Source organism: Pinus tabuliformis, chromosome X, assembly GCF_031772625.1.
Source record: "Pinus tabuliformis cultivar Carrire ecotype Pingquan chromosome X, CPIR1, whole genome shotgun sequence".
Classification (NCBI taxonomy): Eukaryota; Viridiplantae; Streptophyta; class Pinopsida; order Pinales; family Pinaceae; genus Pinus; species Pinus tabuliformis.
Genome location: NC_142308.1, coordinates 1,014,202,137 through 1,014,223,561, shown reverse-complemented (window position 1 = coordinate 1,014,223,561; position 21,425 = coordinate 1,014,202,137).

Genomic DNA, 21,425 nt, shown 5'->3' with positions numbered 1-21,425 from the left:
AATGACAATTCAGTTTACACACGTTTGACTCGAGGTATAATTTATAAACTAGCATATAGGTTTATGATGCATATCAATTTTTACCATGCATTTTTTACCTTCTCTATACCAATTCACCATGACTTAGATCCATGCCCATCTAGTTCAAATATTAACTGTGCCTTTTTGCGCTTCATAATTAGTGCAATAGAGCCTACGCTTCATGGTACCCTAGAGTAATACTCAATTTCCATCTTGACACCCATGCTATAATCATTTGTATGCCCATGATCCCTCTTTAAAACCCACCATGTCATTGAAATCAAGACTCATTTCCCTCTTTTTCTAATATTTTTGGCCCAATAAATCCCATAGAGGGGGTTCCCAACCTTTTACATGTTTCTTTTCAATCACATGTATCTATGGTTATTAATGTCTTGCCATATGTTGTTATGTTTTTATTTTCCATCCTCTTTCTTTCTTCATTTACAATTATGCTTGACATCTTACAATCCACTTTCCAAGAGACCACTACAATTAGGGGACTTCCATTATCCAAATATTTTTCTTAGATTGGTTTTGTCATCTTCATAACTAGATACCCACTCTTATGCCACTTATTTCTTTGGAATGAAATTTATTTTTGATATCTTTTCATACTCATTAAATAATGGAAATCCAAATCAAAACCATCATCATGTGTTGAGTCAATAAATAAAGCAAAAGGATGGAAAACAACTGCATAACAATCTAAGCCAAACCATCAACATGAGTTCAGTCATCCCTTTATTGAGTCAATGTCTTGCTCAATTGATTACCCTTTCAGTCCCATGGGTTGTAGTGATGCCTCCCATGATACGAGTTTGTCACAAATGGTGTTCTTTAGTCAAGCTACCAAGTTCACATTTGTATTGTACCATTATATGTTCAAGGGAAGTCCTAATCAAAGTTAGTCATCTACAATCTCACTTGACCTCCTGTATCAATCATCCCTGTGTCAATTGTGCATAATTGTTTCATTAGCTATTGTAATTGAGCTCATCTTAGTGTTAATTTCATATATAATGATGCATGATACATCAAGACCCTCCTTCAACGAATCTCTTCCCATCAACATCAACTCATTATCTTGGATGTATATTTAGAAACACATTAGTACCTTCGAGCTTGTAGTCCTCAATGGAAAATTTTATTGTGGTTGATAATGGGTTTCCCTCATTGGCCCATGTTGACCGATTCTATGACTATTTGACATCATCTCATTTATTCATACTCATTAGATTGTACTAGGTAACTTGGGAACAATTTTATTTAATGGTGGTCTCCCTCACATTTATTAATAGAATCCATTGATGACTAGTAATCAAATGTTCCCCATGCATGATCGACTTCAACTCATTCCTTCACATGTAGAAATGTCGTACCCTTGGAATGAGTCAAATAATTTTGGTATTGAGGCTATCCCCCTCATGCATGTTGCCTCACCAAAGTTGTGATGGAGAATTATTTTTGTACTCTGAGGACCACATCTTAGCATTCTCTCATTAGTGTCTGTCGTCCTCCTAATATATACTATGATAGAGATCCACATTGTAGTATTATGATTAGTCCTTGATGACATGAGTTTGCAATGTATTGTGTTGGTAACCATGCTCTATTTATTTTTACCGAGTATGGGTATGCATACCTTAGGGATGCCTATCATATATATCCAATTGTAATTTTTGTATATCCTTGCATATTGTGAATCCTTGGCTCTCTTTGTCTACCAAGCTCACTATATATTGTGATGTATTTTAGCCATCATTTTCTCTTCTAACATCGTGCATTAGGGGGAATTTGTTATAACTTAATAAGAAGGTCAAGATGTAGGAAAATCTTCATGGAAACCCTAAACGAGTCATTTTTTTCCTCTGAGACTCCCCCTCAACACTGGAAAAAAGATTTCCAACTCCTCAAATGACCTAACAAGGAGAGTTGATGTTGGGATGGTGTCCCCTGGGTCAGTTTGGGATTATGATAACCCAAGTTTTGGTACATTTTGTGTAAATAATGTAAAGTCTCTACGATTTGTGGATGTGGAGAGCGTAGATGACTAGGAGTCAAAGGGGTTTAGCCCCTTATTTTATGTAAAGTTTGAGTCAGTTTTGAGATTCACCCATGGTCTGCAAACCATGGAATTGTATGAAAAAGGCTATAAATAGGTGTGTCTTGGAGAGTCTAAGGAAATGAATGATGCCGGATGGGAAGTAATAGGAAGTGATAACGAGAAGGAGTGGGTAAGAAATAAGAAGAAAGGCTCTGCAGCTGAGTGTAACTCACAGGTAGTCAGCATCGCGAATGGTTTATAGCTTTGCTCCTACCCCACCTGAGAATTGCTCTGTCACAACAGAAGACAGGAATGCAGGTAGAAGCCTTGGAAATCGCGATGAGGTTACATGCATCACCTATTTAAGATGCCACCTTGGGAGCACAACATATCCAATCTCAGTTATAGAGCCTACACCTAGAATTATAGAGTTTGAAGAAAGACAAGGATACTAAGCCAGAAGTGCATGTGAAAGTCTGGTGTTTGAAGTGCAAGGGCCAAGGGCACGATAAAGGCCACTATCCCATTTACGTGAATTATATTACAGGAGGGGGGGCAATTCCCCTAAAGCCAAAAGCCCCAGCAGGGCCAAGCGTGGGGGCTGCACTATGGTGTGCTATTTGTCAGGTTGATGGACAACATGCGACGGATTATTGTCATCTACTTCAAATGTTTGTCCAGACACCTCAGCAATTGTTCTGTAACTTTTGCAAATTGGTGGGCCACGATGAGTGCCACTGTTGAAGCTATGAGTTGATGATGGAAAGAATACCTACATACCAGATGCAAGTGGAAACTGAGTCTCTAGATTAGGGTGTCAGAGGAGCGTGTAGAGGTTATCAGGGACGAGGACGGGGCTGAGGAGGAGGAGTACCTAGTAGAGGCTGGGGTTAGATTATTTGTTACAACTACGGACAGCTAGGGCATTACGCATGAGAGTGCCAAAATTAGACACACCCGTCATGTCAATACTTTAGCCAGTTTGACCATACTATAGAAGAGTGCCTGATGCTGATAGTTAAAATGAAAGAGAAGAAAGCGCAGCCTCAACAGCCCACACAGAACTTATAGATGATGAGAGCTGAGCCCCACGAGGAGGTCAAAGTGTGAATATAGTGCTGAGTAGTGGAATAACAACTGGCAATGACAAAGGTAAACAACCTGAAGAGGATGGATGGTTTTGCAAGGCCCCAGAGAAGGAATTTGGTTTTGATCTGAAGCGTGCTAAGGAGACTTTTATGGAAGACAAAAAGAGCCTTGCTAAGGCCTCCAACTTAGGAATCCAAAACAAGGTGCAAGAAACCAGCGCACTTGCACAAGTTGATCCCTCTGTCCTCACTACATTTTTGGAAACATGCTTAAAATTGTTGCGCGATAGCAAAGCGTGGAAGGCCTGCAGGAGTTAATACATAAATGTGCCAGAAAGGATAAGGTCCCTGATGGACACTGCGTAGTCAGAAAAATTGGCAAACATAAGGCACGAACAAGGCACGAGATGAGACTCACCGCGCAAATAGGTGATTATGAGATGGACCAGGTCATCTTGGATATGGGATCTGATGTGAACATTTTGCTGAAATAAACATGGGAAAGGATGGGCAGAACTGTGTTTTAGAGGTCTCTGATTCAGCACAGAATGGCGAACCAGCAGAAAATCATCCCCATATGATGATTTTATGGAGTAACAGTTGATAAAGAAGGTGCGAGCATGATGGCCAATTTTGAGGTTATAGAAATCGTCGATGACAATAATCCATACCCCGCACTCCTGGGAATTCACTGGGCCATTAATATGATTGGGGTTATCAATTTGAAGAAGAGGAAAATGTCGTTTAAAAAAAAATCACTTCGGGTTGTATTACCATTGGACCCTGCAGAAGGTGCGTGATATACTGAAACAGTTCATGATTATTAAGAAAGTGATGATGAACTAGATAAAATCTACAAAATAATAGTGCGAGACTAGGATTGGATCAATCTGACGGCAGATGGACGAATTGCATGGGATCGAGAAAGTTCCTGCACCTCTGATTCAAACAAAGAGTTGGAACATTGGTAGAATCACTTGCATGAAGTATCTACACTGCAGTGTAATATGATGACAAAGTCGTTGCACTGTGTTTCGTTGGAGGTAAGGAAATTACCCTATTATGATGGTTTAACTACGTTGATATGTTTTTGGATGAATTTGAGTGTGAAGTCCCTGAGGGTCATTGCTTCCAAGCATTAGAGTTGGCACTACATGCTACGCTTGAACAATGGTGGGGTACACATTAGGATAGTTTTGTTGGATGACGAAATTACAGGGGAATGATGAAGTTATGGTTTGGACGTGATAACACCAGAATCACTGAGAAATATAATGGAAGGGATGATCTGCGCGATCACCTAGCGACATGGACTAAAGCATGGGAAACAAAATCACAGCCAGAATGGGTACACATATTCTTTCATAATTTGGATACAATTCCCATGAACTGGTATCTGGAAATAGAGCTCTGCCATGGCATGATGTAATGGGATGTGTTGAAGGAAGGGTTCTTATTGACCTTCAACTTTGAAGATGGCTTCACAAGCATCGATGAAGCGCTGCAAGAAATTAAGCCAGTTATCTTCAGAATGCCAACGGAACCTATGGAATGGGCCCAACCAGATTGGAGCACCCAGGTGCGCCATGCGCTGGAATGCTATAATGTGACTGCTGAAGAGGAGGATGAGGATCTGAGGAACATAAATATTCTAGAGGCAGAAGAGCATCACGAAGTCAAAGGGATGCAAATAGAAAACCTGGACATCTCCGTGACTTTGAAGACAAAGCAAGTAAACATTGGCACTGAAGCAGAATTGAAGTTCCCAAAGATTGGATATTATTGGGATGATGCTATAGTGGATAAAGTTGTTGAATTACTGTGCAAATACCAGGATCTCTTCCCTACTAAGTTTTTAGATTTGAAGAGCATAGTGGGCGATTTGGGCATTATGAAGATCACTTTAAAGCCAGACGTGAAGCCTATTAAACAGAGGTCATATCACTTTAATCCTAAATACAAGGAAAGGTGCACCAAGAATTGGATAAAATGTTGGAGGTAGGCATTATAGAACCTGTTGAAGAATTTGACTGGGTGAGCCAGATGGTGGTGCAGGAGAAGAAATAGAAAGAAGAAATAAGGATTTGCTTAGATATGCAAAAGCTTAATGATGCATGTGTTGACGACCCATTCCCAATGTTTTTTACAGACGAAGTATTAGACCCTGTTGGAGGGCAGGAGGCATATTCCTTCACTAATGGGTTTTATGGGTATCATCAGATCAAGATCACACCAGAAGATAGGAGCAAAATGACCTTCGCAATAGAGTGGGGATGTTTTCAATACATTGTGATGCCATTTGGACTTAAGAATGCACCTGCGATATTTTCTTGCGTAGTTATAGCAACGTTCAAGGAGTTCATTCATAAGTTCCTGGAAGTATACTTTGATTATTGGACGGTGTTTGGGTTAGTGAAGCACCATGTAGCAAGTCTACACCTAATGTTGGATATGTAACAAAGATACCAGATCGCGTTGAATTTGAAGAAATGCATATTTTGTGTTCCCTTTGGGATCTTGTTGGGTCATGTGGTGTGCAAGCAAGGATTGATGGTGGACCCTGCAAAGCTTGCAGTAATTGTGAATCTAGAGGCCCCTAGGAATGTCAAGCAGCTACACTTGATGCTGGGACATACAGGATATTATAGAAAATTTATCAAAGCTTATGCTCAAGTTACTGCGCCCATGGAGAAATTGCTACAGAAGGATGCAACATTCTGTTGGGACAAAGAATGTCAGTGCAACTTGGATGTATTGAAATAAACGATGGTCACTCCACTGATCTTAGTATTCGCTGATTGGAAAAAGGAGTTTCATGTACATGTGGATGCCTCTTGCATTGCGTTGGGTGCAGTGCTAACAAAGGTCGGAGAAGGAGAAATGGACTATCATATAGCCTTCGCCAGTAGGAATTTATCAAAGGCCGAGAAAAATTATTCAACAATTGAGCATGAAGGTTTGGATATGGTATACACACAACAAAAGTTGAGGCATTATCCATTAGGAGGGAATTTCAAGATGTACACAAATCATTCTGCCTTGAAATACTTGGTCAACAAGCCTGTGTTGGGAAGGAAGATCTGCAAATGGTTGTTATTATTCCAGGAGTATGAATTTGAAGTCATTGTGAAGCCAGGGAGTTTAAATGTAGTACCTGACCATCTGTCACAAATCAAAACAGGAGAGGAGCCTAATAATCTGGAGGAAAGGTTTCCAGATGCACATCTCTTTGCGGTGTGCATAGTGGATAATCATTTTGTAGAAATTATTCACTTCTTGACTATGGGGATGGCACTGGAAGGATATACAAGCTAGCAAAAGAAGGAATTAGTAGTGCGCGCGACCGATTTTTCAGTCATTGACGACCATCTGTATAAGATGGGTGCCAATGAAATATTGAGAAGATATGTGCGAGACTTTGAGTGGGATAACACTCACTGAATCTCATGGGGGAGCTGCGGGAGGACACTATGTAGGCAAGGCAATTGCGCAGAAGATTTTGCGTGCAGGTCTATGGTGGCCAACTCTGCACAAGGACTCCAAGGCGTATTGTAAGGTGTGTGATGCATGTTAAAGAACTAGTAGACCATCATGAAGAGATGACTTGCCACCACATCCTCAAGTATCTTTGCAGCTATTTGAGAAATGGGCGATCGATTTTGTTGGGCCAATTCAGCCCCCGAGAAAGAAAACAGGTGTGCGCTATATTATCACTGCGACGGAATATCTCATCACATGGGCAGAAGCACATCCAGTTAAGGATTTTACTGGGGCTACGACATCAAAGTTTTTGTTTGAGTATGCCTTAACCAGATTTGGTTGCCCGAAAGTGTTGATGAGTCACAGAGGCATGCACTTTCTTAACAAAATGATTAGCGCATTGACTGAAGAATTCCATGTCTACCATCAAAAGAGTACATGGTATCACCCATAGGAAAATGGAACTGTTGAATCCTTTAATAAGATTTTTGAGAACATGCAGACAAAGATCTGCAACATGCAGCGGAACGACTTGGATGTGTGCATACTTGCAGTACTATGGGCTTACAGGACTACTTGTAAGAAGTTGATAGGGAAAATGTGGTTTAGATTAGTATATGGGGTTGAGGCTATAATTCCGATGGAGTACATTGTACCTAGTCTATGCATAGTAGCACTAATGGATATGGCGGACCACGAGGCCTTGGAGGAATGACTCGCGCAACTGATGGAGCTCAAAGAAGATCAATTTTTGGCAGGATTCCATCAATAAGTATAGAAGGCGTGTGAAAAAGCATGGCATGATCACCATATCAAGCTTCACACATTCAAGGTAAATGATCTTGTCCTATTATATGATAGTAAATTCACTAAATTTCCAGGTAAATTCCAGATGCATTGGTTAGGGCCATATATTTTCAAAGCAATTACAGATGGAGCGTAGTTCAGCTCGCGAAGCTGAATGGGGAACCCTTCTCAGGAAAAGTGAATGGGATAAGGTTGAAATTGTATATAGGGGATCTTGAACAATGACTATATGGCATCAGGGTAGTCTTAATGCTCCAAGCATTTGCAAGGGAGCACAGGACTATAAACTACACTTCCAGGTTTGGAGGACAATGCAACGAGCAGGCTACATGGAGAATGATGGAGACATGTTGACACCTAATCCGAAACGGATGAGGTTTCATAAGAGTATTTTGCAGTCTTTGCTATGTGAGGAGCTGAATCCATCATCGCTGGATAAACTGCCATTTTTTTGTCGTTGTTACCTTTAATCTTTTGTCCATTGCATTATAGAGTTTTGTATTGATAAACTATATTGAAGATGCTGAGGTCTTGTATTGATAAATTGTACTGAAATCGATGCTGAGCAATAGAATTGTGTATTGAGACCAAAGCCTGAGGTTTATATAAACTGTATTGAAAACCGAAATTCTAAAGGTAGATACATAGAATACTGCATGTGCCGAGAACAGTAAAATGTATAGAATTACTCTACAGCATGTGACAGTCTTTGGCTATAAAGGAACAAGTGTCTTAAACATCTAAAGATTGATATTTTTTTGGAAATCTGTGGCATAATTTTTTTTTCTAGCAGAAGTCTTGCTGTGGCATAAGATTTTTTTTCCAGCAGAAGTTTTCTATCAACAGAAGTTCTTTTTTTTTTTCAGCAGAGATATTTTGTTACAGTATGCGTTCAATGAGGAGTTACCCTGGCCTGACATGGTATTCAAGAGAAAGAAGAAGATATTTCAGAGGCAGGGGGGGCAGACACCCTCAAGAAGAAAAGGCAGACTTACATTGCATTCGTTGCAAACAAAAAGGATCTCATGATGCTTCTACATGCAAGCTACCATGGGAAAAGATTGAGCAGAGAAGAAATCAGCTGAAAGGTAAAACTGATGACACAGACAAAGGTAAAGCACCTGAATCCGCTCACTATATTGAGGCACAATGTAACATTGGAGTAAATGAAGATCTGTTTAATGCTTCACTTACTTCTTCGAAAAATGACTGGTTGCTTGATTCAGGAGCAACCTGTCATATGACTCATAGGAATTTTTTTTTTGAAGATTTCACTGATAATGTTGATGGAGCAGTATACTTTGCAGATCAGTCAAAAATCAAGCCATCAGGGCTTGGCACAGTCAGGCTTAAACTGCCTGGTCTTCCAGACTTTCTTCTGGATCATGTTCTATATCTCCCACAGCTCAAGAGAAACTTGTTGTCCCTGGTCCACATCCGCCAGCAAGGTCACTCCATTCATATGTTTGATGGAAAGCTTGAGGTAAGAAAGGCATCTGACCATTCACTTGTCATGAGGGGTATAGAAGAAGAAAGACTTCTTAAACTGCAAGGAACCTCTGCTCATGCACAGCATTTTTCATATATTTCTCATCATGATGAAGGTACACTTCCATCAAGTTTATTATGGCATGCTAGATTTGGACATTTAAACTATGATAGTCTCCGCTTGTTGAAGAAAAATGGTGTTGCTGGTTTGCCTACAATTCCTAGAAAACATAAACAATGTGATGCTTGCATTCTAGGAAAGCATAACAAACAGTCTTTTCATGATTCACATTCAAGAGCACATAGGAAGCTTGAACTTATTCATTCAGATTTATGTGGTCCAATGCATGTTCCTTCTGCAAATGGAAATAAGTATATCATGACATTTATTGATGATTACACCAGAATGTGTTGGGTTTATTTATTGAAGAACAAATCTGATGCTTTTCAAACATTCAAGAATTTTCATAAGTGGATTGAAAATGATGCACAATCTCATATTGGGTCTATTCGCACTGATAATGGAAAAGAATATACATCAAATGAATTTGAACACTATCTTCGCCAACATGGGATTAAACATCAAACAACTGTGCCTTACAATCCTCAACAGAATGGTGTAGCTGAAAGAATGAACAGAACAATTTTGAATATGGTACGATCCATGCTTTTCTTCAAAAATGTAAAGACAATGTTTTGGGCTGATGTTGTTCTATGTGCTGCATATATAAAGAATAGATGTCCATCTAGTGCTATAAGAAACAAGACTCCTTATGAATTGTGGTATGGACATGTTCCTTCGGTAAAACATCTCAGGATATTTGGTTCCACCTCTTATGCTTTAATACCAAAGGTACATAGAAACAAACTTGGTGCTAGAAGTCGTAAGTGTATCTTCCTGGGGTATTCAAACACATCTAAAGCATACCGCCTTTATGATGAAGTAAATAAGAAGTTTGTTTTATCTAGAGATGTCATTTTTCTTGAATCATCCAAATCTGACAGTGTTGTTGAGCGGCAACTTGATTGCTTGGATAGATTCACAAAACCGAAATCATTTCAAGAGTTTGATAATCAGATTCCACATCTTGAAGGGGGGATTCCTATACTAGATCAACATGTGGAATCTTCTTCTGAAGAACAATCTCCCCTGCATGACACTCCAACAACGGATGATGCTTTAAGTGATGTAATTGATAGAATTGGGAGACTCAATCTTGATTCAGACCCAACTCAATCAACAGAACAGCCTGGACCATCTCAGAAAGGTCCCCCAAAGTGGATGACAAAGACACTTGAAAGTGTTCATCCTGATGAAATTGGAAAAACAGGAACCAGAAATTCAAACCGACAAGATGGAGGTGATGTAGATAACTCTAATTCACCTGTTGATATGGATGTTACTTATGATTGTGAATTGAACTTGTCTACAGATTTTGAACCAAATTCCTTCAAAGAAGCTGCTTCTCATGATGAATGGAAAGAAGCGATGCAGAAGGAGTATGATGCCCTCATAAAGAATGGCACTTGGAAGCTGGTTGATCCTCCATTTGGAACCAAACCAATTGGCTGCAAGTGGGTCTACAAGAACAAGTACAAAGCTGATGGCTCACTTGACAAGCACAAAGCTAGGCTTGTGGCAAAAGGTTTTGCACAGAAGGAAGGGGTCGATTATGAGGAAACTTTTGCTCCCACAGCAAAATGGGCCACCATCCGGACACTCTTTGCACTAGATGCTCAGAACGGTTGGAAAGTCCATCAAATGGATGTAAAAACTGCATTCTTGAATGGAGACCTAAAAGAGAATGTTTTTATGTCCCAGCCTGAAGGATTTGCTGTGAAAGGACATGAACACAAAGTATGCAAACTTGTGAAGTCCTTGTATGGCCTCAAACAAGCACCACGAGCCTGGTATGAAAAACTAACTGAGCATCTTCTGAAACTCAACTTCAAACATTTTGATCTTGATGATGCAACTTTATTTGTCAAGAAAGTTGGCAAAACAATTGTATATCTTGTGGTATATGTAGATGATCTTTTAATGATATGGAACAATGAAAGCTATATTGCATCCATAAAGAAAGAATTAGGAAAATTTTTTGAAATGACTGATTTGGGCTATGTTCATTACTATCTTGGCATTGAAGTAACCCAACATCCAAAGTCCATATTTCTTTCTCAAAAGAAATACATTGGAGATTTGTTAAACAGATTTGGCATGACAGAGTGCAATCCCCTTTCTACTCCAATGGAACAAAACTTGAAGCTCACATCTATTGAAGGAAAATAATTTGAGGATGCAACAAAGTATAGACAGCTTGTAGGAAGTCTCATCTACCTCACTACTACCAGACCAGACATTTCATTTGCTGTTGGAATCCTCTCCAGGTTTATGCAAAAGCCTTGTGAGGGACATTGGTCTGCTGCAAAAAGAGTTCTAAGGTACTTGAAGGGAACTCAATACCTTGGAATCAAGTATACACAGGTGGACGACTTCAACTTGATTGGATACTCTGATTCAGACTTCGATGGAGACAAAGAAACTGGGGTATCTACTTCAGGATATGCTATGAGTCTTGGATCAGAAGCTGTCTCCTGGAGATCATGCAAACAATCAGTACCAGCAGATTCCACAACAGAAGCAGAATATGTGGCAGCAGCTGAAGCAACGAAAGAAATTGTGTGGCTCAGGAAAATTCTTGAAGATTTGCAGGTAAAACAAATACAATCAACTCCACTCATGATTGATAACACATCTGCAATAAAGTTGGCCAAGAACCCAAAGTTCCATGATCGTACTAAGCACATCAATACTAAATATCATCTGATCCGACATCATGTTGAGGCCAAAACAATCCATCTCCGTCATTGTTCCACAAACGAGCAAATTGCAGACATCTTCACCAAAGCGCTTGGAAGAGAAAAGCTTGAAAGATTCAGAATGATGCTTGGACTCACCAACATCCCTTCAGATTAAGGGGGGGAATGTTGACACCTAATCCGAAACGGATGAGGTGAAGCTGGACAGTCATCTAGAAGATGAATTGATCCGTTTTGTATATGTATAAATAATGTGTTAGCTAATGAATAAAATCAATCAGTGTTTTCTCTCATTCAATGAGGAGTTACCCTGGCCTGACAAGACACAACCCAGGAAGATGCGCTATGAGGGAAGGTACTGCACAACACATCAGGAAAGTGACCATTAGAGTTAATGTTCATGACTTGACAACTAGAAGATGATTAAGTGGAGTGGGGTGGCAGCATTTAAGGCAAAAATATTTGAAGATCTATCGCCAAAACAACATTTATTATCAGAAATTGGGGGGAACAGTCGGATCTGAATTCAAATTTCCCTATAAATTACGCATACCGGTCCAGTTGAGAACACTTTGTGCTCTCAGAATTGTTAATAAAATTCGTTGTATGTCGCCTATGAACCGATCGGTTTGGGAAGATTTAGTCACGAGCCCTGCGTTTGCTAAGTTGTTTGAGATAAACTAGAAGTTTATTCTTGACAAAATGCTTGCACCAAGTCCTACTGAAACTGTGAGTACTGGCGATATTGCCTCTAAGACAGTTGCCTTGGAAATTGTAAGTATGGAAGCTCCAGCTACTGTGCCTACAATGCCGAGGTCGCTTAGGCCGAAGCCTACCCCTACCAGAGAAACCCAACCAGCCAAATCAAAGAAATCCATGAAGGACAAGCAAGAAAAGCCAGAGCCATTGTGCGCATCCCCAAGTAAGCATACCGAGACATAGAAGCAGAAGAAAGATAAGCATTCGAAGAAAGTAGTGGGCCTGGAGGCAGAAGAATCCTAGGGAACAGAAGATATTGATGATGAATGAGCAGAACCCCTAAAAAAGCTACCCAAGTATATCCCTCCATGGAAGGGACAAGAAAAGGTCACAAAGGACCCGAATTCTGAGAAGTTCACCATATTTACGCCCCTACTATCTAAGAAGGTCCATTTTGAAGGCTTGCAGCTCATAAGGGTCTCACCACTGAAAATTGAAGATTGGGACCTCGCAGACCACGCTAAGTTCCCACACTTGGTGACAGACAAGTATATGCGTAGGGCCTATTATGCAGAATCAGGTGTTACAGTACTGGAAATGGAGGAATGGGTCCGTGGTGTAGAGCACTCAGGGTTACTCAATTTGTTGTGGGTGCCCCATTATCACCGCACCCCCATTAATACAATATGTGTGGGCTAGCTACTCAGATTGGTGCACGATGGGTGTTTATGGCTAGGAGGGCCTATCCCCATTATAGACATGCGCATTCAAAGAATCACGCACCTACCTTATAAGGGCGCAAACCCAGATGAGGATTTTGGTGGAAAGACTGGGGAAAAAGACCTTGTAGAAAGAATGAAGATGGATTAAGGGATTATGAGGAGCAGGAACGTGCTGCCAAGGAGCAAGTGGAACAGGAACAACGTGAGTCACAAAAAGGTGACAAGTCACCTTCGCCGAAGATAGAGGAGGAAAACATTTCTGGATAAGGCGACAAAGGGGATGAGGGGAAGAGTAGCCCATTTATTCCAAAGAGACATGGTAAGGAGCAGTAGGGTGGTACAAGGAAGAAGAAGAAATCGGATAAGTCATAGGGTGATCCCACTGTACTAATAGAGGGAGATCTCGATGAGATCAGGGATACAATTCGGGACACCACCAGAGAAGTGTTGCAGCAGTTTGAGAAACAATACATGCAGACGCTAGGGAGCATCCAAAAGGATCTGCGCGAGCTATAGATCCAAGAAAGTAGAATACAAGTGGGCACTAAACAAGAGAGTGCGGAGCAAGTGAGCCTGACACCCGGGACAAGCCAATCAACAGAGCTTATAACGACCTTAGACCTCAGAACTATACCATTACCAAACGAGTCTATTCGTGCAGAGTCCTCCGAAGATCGCATTATCCTGAGTACAATCAAGAACATGGGACTGAATATAGCGGCACTCTCCAATGAGACCCTCCACGCACTGCATATAGGGGTGGAAGATGAATTGATAACCAGGGAGTAGCATGCCTTCAAGCTCATAAGTGAGTACAAAGTCGACAATGAGCAAATGTTCGCTAAAAAGACGCAGGCTTTAAAGGAAAAGGAGGCACTTCGGATGTGGAGGAGTTCAAGTCACGAGTCATCAGTAGTAGGGGCATGCAAGACAGTGTCTAAGCTTCATATCCTGTAGGATGCACAACTAGAAGCCAAAATCAGAAAATTAGTTGTTGGTGTTCGTGGGCTAAAGAAAAGGTTGATCGAGTCACATTTGAGCTCAACGTGAAGATTATAGAGCTGCAATTAAAGTTGCATCACAGAACTCCACCTGAGGTCCAGGAGCAACGCAAAGCTTCGATCAAGGTAGGAATGGTTGCCTTAGATGCCATAATCACTGACTGTGCGGCATTGTTCGAGCAAGCTATGGAGTTTGTGACCAATCTGTAGGAGGATCTGAACATGCAGACACTGAACACCAAGGTATGGGAACTGTAGTGGCAGTGTGATGAAGTTAGGGCAATTGCGCGCTCCTTAGCACTAGCACAATGCCTTACCAAATTACAGGAGGGAAAGCAACTCCTAGCTCAGGTAGAGGAAGCACAGAAGAAGGAGGCCTTGCTAAAGGCTAAGTTGCAACTTTGGATGGAGGAAGCTTATGAAGTCACGGTTACCATTTAGGATAAGCTTAAAGGGTTGCAGCAGACACAACAGATGATGATGCTGGCCATAGAAGGACTAGCCACATAAAAATTGGTCGACGAGGTTTAGTAGGTAGTAATGGATAGAGCTACTGAAGTTGTAGTGGTTCAGGTGGAGCTGGGGGGTCTTCGCAGTAAGATCACAATGCCAGCCAAGTGACTCGAGGGCAGGTCATGATCTTTGTGTTGGGGGTTTGTTGGGATGGGGTCCCTTGGGTATCTTGGGGTTAAGATAACCCAAGTTTTGGTACATTTTATGTAAATAATGCAAAGTCTCCGTGATTTGTGGATGCGGAGCGTGTAGATACCATGGTCCACGAACCATGGCAATGTATGAAAAATGCTATAAATAGGTGTGTCTTAGAGATTCCATGGAAATGAATGATGATGGATGGGAAGTAATAGGAAGTGATAGCGAGGAGTGGGTAAGAAAGAAGAAGAAATGCTCCATAGCTAAGTGTGTGGAGGCCTAGGTAGAGTCCACAGCTGAGTGCATGGACCCCCGCAACTATGTGCGCATGGTAGTTTTAAGTCTATAATCCTGAATTGAAGATCAAAAAAGACAATTTCCGAAGAATTCTTGCATATTTTTGTTTATCTTTGTTAATGTCATATGTTGTCAATGAATAATGTATTTTATGGAATATTGATCAAATGTTGTGCGATTCTCTTGAATAATTCTTAATAATGTACGTAATGCATATTTAAGTACTTTCGTAAAGACTTTGATGAATTTTATTATGTTTTCTAACAACTTAAGTAGATCTGCACGAACACTAATTTAGGGTTGTTATGTGGCACGCGTAAGTGGATAAATTGAATGTTAAAGGTCCGCAAATACTAGTTGTAGACCTTCGCGAAGGTTTGAAGACTGTTTTAACAGAGTTGCAACAATGTGCCCTAAGAGTTATCGATCTGCGCGAATGCATATCTAAGGTGCTAAAAGACATCACACTAGTCTCTGGATGCATAAACTTGGTTCTTGCATCCCTGGATATTGCTTCGAGTGAGACTGCAACCTGTGCTACGCAGGTTGTTTCTAAAAGGGCCGGTAGTGTAGGGTTTTGTTGGTTGGTGCATCTAACTCCGAACCTGCGCTAGGACCCCCTAAGCCAATAGTTCAATGACATGATACTCTATCATTGAACATCAAAATGACCAGGGTTGCTAAAGTGCATGGATAAGGGTCGATAGGATAAAAAATGATTAGAAATTCAAGATAAGGATGAAGGGACCAAATCACCTTTGAAGACAAGGAGAACCCAATTCCATCTTAAGATAATCTAAGGTTATACGTGAGCATGGTATATTAGAAGATGTGTATTTTTTTACCAACATGTATAGTAATAGAACTCAATACCTATATTATCCCTTGTAAGTATCTACATAGCCTTGGGAAAGTAATTTCCATGGATTTTATGGGTGGTTTACCAACAAATCAAAAGGAAAATGAATATTTATTTATCATAGTTGATAGGTTCAACAAGATGTTCATTTTTATTTCATATAAAAAGACCGTCAAAGGACAAGAAGAAACAAACATGTTTTTTGAACAAGTCTAGGTGCACTTTGGGATGCCAAGAAGCATAATCTTAGAACATGGATACAAGATTTCTTAGAGCCTTTTGGAATACACTTTGGGAGAATATGGACACCAAGTTGAAGATATCTACAATATTCCATACACAGATGAATGGGTAGACAAAAGTAGTCAACTAGGATTTTGGTGTAGCATTTTAGGGGTTAGAACTGGAAGCATCTAAAGACCTGGGACGAAATATAATATAATTAAAAATTATTATAACATAGTATTCCACACTTCTAATGTTAAGTCCTTTTATAAAACATGTTTTGGGTATTTTCTACCTTCACCCTTGGAAGTTATAATTGGAAAACCTGAAGGAGGGAGGGACAACATCATAGGAGAAGTGTTGAGAGAATTTTTTTTATTTTTTTATTTTTTATTTTTTTTTAATATTAGATAGATCCATTTGTAAGCTCAAGATAAATTGAAAAATTCAAAAGAAAAGTATAATTTGGCCATAAATGATCAAAATAGGACTAAGAATTCATTCAAAGTGGGAGACAAAATTTGGCTACCATTGAACAAGGAAAGACTACAAGGCGCTGTTTAGAAGATCACTGCTCTATTGTATGTCATTTTTGAGGTATTGGAGAAGGTGGGAGATAATTTTTATAGACTTAGTCTACACGCATACATAAAAATTTACTCAGTAGTGAATGTGGAGGATTTGAAACCCTATGAGACTTGCATGTTGGATTAGGAGGAGGAGCAGCTCCTACCTACCATAGAGGACTTAGCACCAAAATATTAGGAAGAGTTGGAAAACAACATATTTTTGTGGAAGAAGTCTAGAGCTACAAGATAGGGGTAGCATTTACTTTGAAAGTTTGGGTTGAAAGGACAACTTGTAGGCAAAGAAAAATTTTAATCTAATAGGAAGGTAGAGGAAAATTTTCCTCACCTCATTTATCAAAAATTTTAAGGACTAGAATCCTCCCTAAATGGGGAAGTATAATTTATATTGGATCTTCATATAATTTGTGATTCATCTTGGTACTTTTGTGTGTGTAAAAGTTGGAAGAATTGGCATGTAGGGTCCATTTTAGTGAGAAGTCCTAGTATGGAAAATTAGGGTCTAGAATCCTCTGAAACCATTTTGAGGATCAACTTGTGATTTTTTAGGTCTAAAACTTGTGCACATAGTGTCAACAGTGATCTAGATATTGATACCTTTCCAATTGTGTAAAATGTCCTCAATTAGAGTTTGTAAGTGAAAGTTACGCCTCCTGCAAGTTGACCTACCTTGTTCACCACCATGGTGTGAGTGGATGTCACATCAAGACCCCTTTACTCACATGTGTAGGGCTATCAAAGTGTGGACTTTAAATAATATTCTATAAGGTCTAAAACCTTATAACAATTAAGGGTAGAGAAAGTCAGAACCCTACCCCTAGATGGCTATTTTTCTAAGTTAAATACCGAGTTGTTAGGAGGAGAAGGGGCTCCATTTTTTATCATTGCATCTTGTTCCAAAGTTGATAAAAGAATTTGAGAGTGGTATTCTATGAGAAAAATAGAGGAGGAGGATTCTATAGTAGTCATTTAGGCCATAGTGTCAAAATGTAACTCCAAAGTGAGTTCCCATTTATTTGTATATGCATTTATATAACTGAGACATGGAGAGACATAATAAAGGCCTCTCCTTTTAGTTAGGATTTTTCTTGTATTGAGTTTCCTAGGATAAATATGGTGTTCATTTGTGTGGATGGGGTATTTACGTTCCTATTCCTTCCATTCTTATTTTAGTGATTTCATAAATTCTAGCAAAGCTAATAGTTAATTAAGTTGATACCTAAGAAAAATTAATTTGCATAATTTAAGATTTTAGAATATTATAAGATATATTTCGATGAACAATTCTAGTGGAATATTCATAGAAGTTTATAGATCAAGATTGTAGACATCTTGAAAAAATTATTCAATGAGAAAAAGTTCACAAAGTTACAAGCTCTCTTGGGAGTGAGGGAGACATCTACCTCAAAGCATGTTGCTTAGTCTACTTTCTCCTATCCTCCTTTTTTTGGGGGTTTCTCCCAACTAGGCTTTCCTTATTTCGTCACTATTCAAGGATATTTTTATTTTATATTTTTTGTACTTGGGATGACTTCTTATTTCTAGGAATCCATTTTTTCATGCATCATGTTCACCTATGTTAAAGATTGAGGGGTGTTGATGTACATGCATAAATTTCCATCATATTCATAGTCATTTTCTCTCACACTCATAATTACCTCTCTCAAGAACACTTGAACTTCATTACATGTAATACAATGAGACCATAAACCATAATTAATAAATTCAGAAATAAGTGCACAACTGCAAATGGTTTAGACCCTACTTTCTAGGAATGAAAAAAAAGTTGGTTGAGTAAATTTGGATAGTAAACTCCCTCATGAAAGTGCACGTCACTTGGCTAATTAGGGTATGCATGCTCTCTCATACTTTGCATATAGTTAAGCCTAGCATAGTTACACTAGCTATTATTCCACTCTATTGCATTGAATTACAATGTAATATAACATTATTTTTCATCTTTTGATGATTTATTTTCTACATGTTAACGATATTATTTTCCTCTATTAATTCTTCTTTACTTCTCTTCTCTCAAATTGTAGTGCTTCTCAATTAGATTCTAGATCCATTTATAGATTGATGAATTGAATCTTGCACTATGGAGATATTCCACCAATGTATTGGGATCTATTGATGTTCCCTTGATAATTACCTTATGATCCTTTACATTAAGCTCTCTATATAAAAGGGATGAACATTTTCAATGACACATCTCTATTTAAATGAGATGAACATTTTCAATGACATATCTAGAAATAGAAAAATTCATTTTCATTACTTAAAGTTCTCTTGTTTTCACCATCATCTTTAGAATCATTACCACCCTTCATTGCCTCTACCCTTTTTATTCTCTCCATCATCCTTCTTCTCCCTAATTCTATCTTTCTTAACACACCATCATATTTATTACCACCAACTTCCTTTTATACCTCCTTTCTTGCTCCTATCCTTCTTGTCCCATTCTTAATTGTCTTGATCCTTATTTTGTGACACTATCTCCATTTAATTCCATGAAGTAATTGGTATCCATTATTCCCTTCGTTACTATGTTCTTATTCAAACTAAAATGTCAAATTACAGTGAGTTGATTATGTTGTTGCAACAAACATAGTTGACTGTGAGTATGATTAGTAATTCATTATAATTTTTAACATTATAAATCAATTATTATTATTACTAGTAATTATGCCAATATGCATGTCTATTTCAGAATAGGCTTTCCAAATTTTAATATAATTATCAACTGTTATTAGGTGGATGATAGAGATTTAACATCTAGAAATATGTCAGAATGTGATTATGATTAGTAATTCATTATAATTTGTAACATTATAAATCAATTATTATTATTAATAGCAATTATGCCAATAGGCATGTCTATTTCTGAATAGGCTTTCCAAATTTTAATATAGTTATCAACTGTTATTAGGTGGATGAATATTCATAGGCAGTATTCACAAATCAAGGGTTAATATTTATCTCCAAGTTAGTTATGCTCTTCTAATGAATTTATCTTGATTTAATTAATTAATTAAAGAAAATGTCATATCAAGGCATGGCATATTCAACATGTGGTATTGATAAGCCACGATATTGTATTAAAAACAATTTACAAAAAATACATGGTAGAGTGGGGTTGAATCTCTATGGTTAAGAATATTGTTTAACTCATATATTAGTTATTTTCATAATTAATAATAATAATTTAAAATAAAGTTACAATTTAGTTAATTTTTATAAAAAAATTGATCTGAGAAATGTGAGATGTATCGTGGGGCAAGTGTTTTGATGCTTATCATGGATTGATGCCTATCTACATTTACCACCCATTTAATTTATATGTTTGTGCTAGTTATGACAATTTTTAAATTAATAACAATATTTTCTTTTGTAAGTTCGACAATGGTGAGGCTACATCATGGTCATGTCAAAGAATAACACCAAGATAGGGTAGGGAATTGAACCAATGACTTAACATCTAGGAGTCCCTTAACCACATGATCACCACCTATCCAAGGCCCCGTGGACAATTAATAACAATAATTAATATTAGTTGTATTAGCTCATTATCCTTCTAGGTTAAAAAATGGTAAAAAGAAATAGTGAAAATTTACTTGGTCATCAATTAATCCTTTGAGACAAATCTCCTCCATCTCGTCCTCCACCTCAGGAAACTCTAATTTCCAAAGAAAATCAACAAGATCAAGTCCACCAAATTCCTCCAAAAGAAGGTATAGATGCTTTGGACTTCGGTAATGAATCACATGGTAAGTCTAACCCTTAGACATCAAAAAGAAGGGTAGATTAAGAAAATATAGTTAAATCTCAAGGAAAAAAATAATCCTTAGCATAAGATACTCCAAATCCAATTGACTCAACAAACACTCCTCTTAATTCAACATAAGTTTGGAAATACGTAGGAAAAAAAAGAAAAGAGACCCAGTAACATCTCAAACAACGGTGACAAGAAGTCACACCTTAAAACTAGTATAATCATGTTTTGCTTTTGTTTCTATTTAAGTAATTAGTTGAGAATATATTCATGTCAAAAATGTTGGAATGTAAGTTTTTAAGTATTTGGCCATCTAATTCAACCATGTTCTCTTTTAGCATTTTGAAAGTATTTGAGTTTGATCTTCCTACTTTAAAATATTAGCAAACTAAAAATTATTGATACATCTTAATGTAATAGCCGTTAGTACAAAATTATCTTTATGATCTATAAAATTAAATAATTCTTAATTATAAATTTTATTAATTAAAAATTAATATTAATTATAATATTTTTTTAAAAGTCATCTATTTAATATTATAAATTACAAATTTTTTAATTAGTAATTCTAATATGATGTCATTTATACAATTGACTATGCTAAAGACATAATTTTCGTGCAATAATGATGCAAGTGATCCACATCATACTCCACAAATTAACACCATATAACACAAATACACTGAGATATATATATATATATATATATATAACTAACTAACTAACTATGATGCAATAAGTGTCATATAAACATGATACTCACCAACCAAAACAAATCAAAGTTGTGTGGGCTATAGGTGCAAATCAACGCTGAGTAATGTCATATTTCTCAATAAATAACTCAAATGTCATAGTGGACTA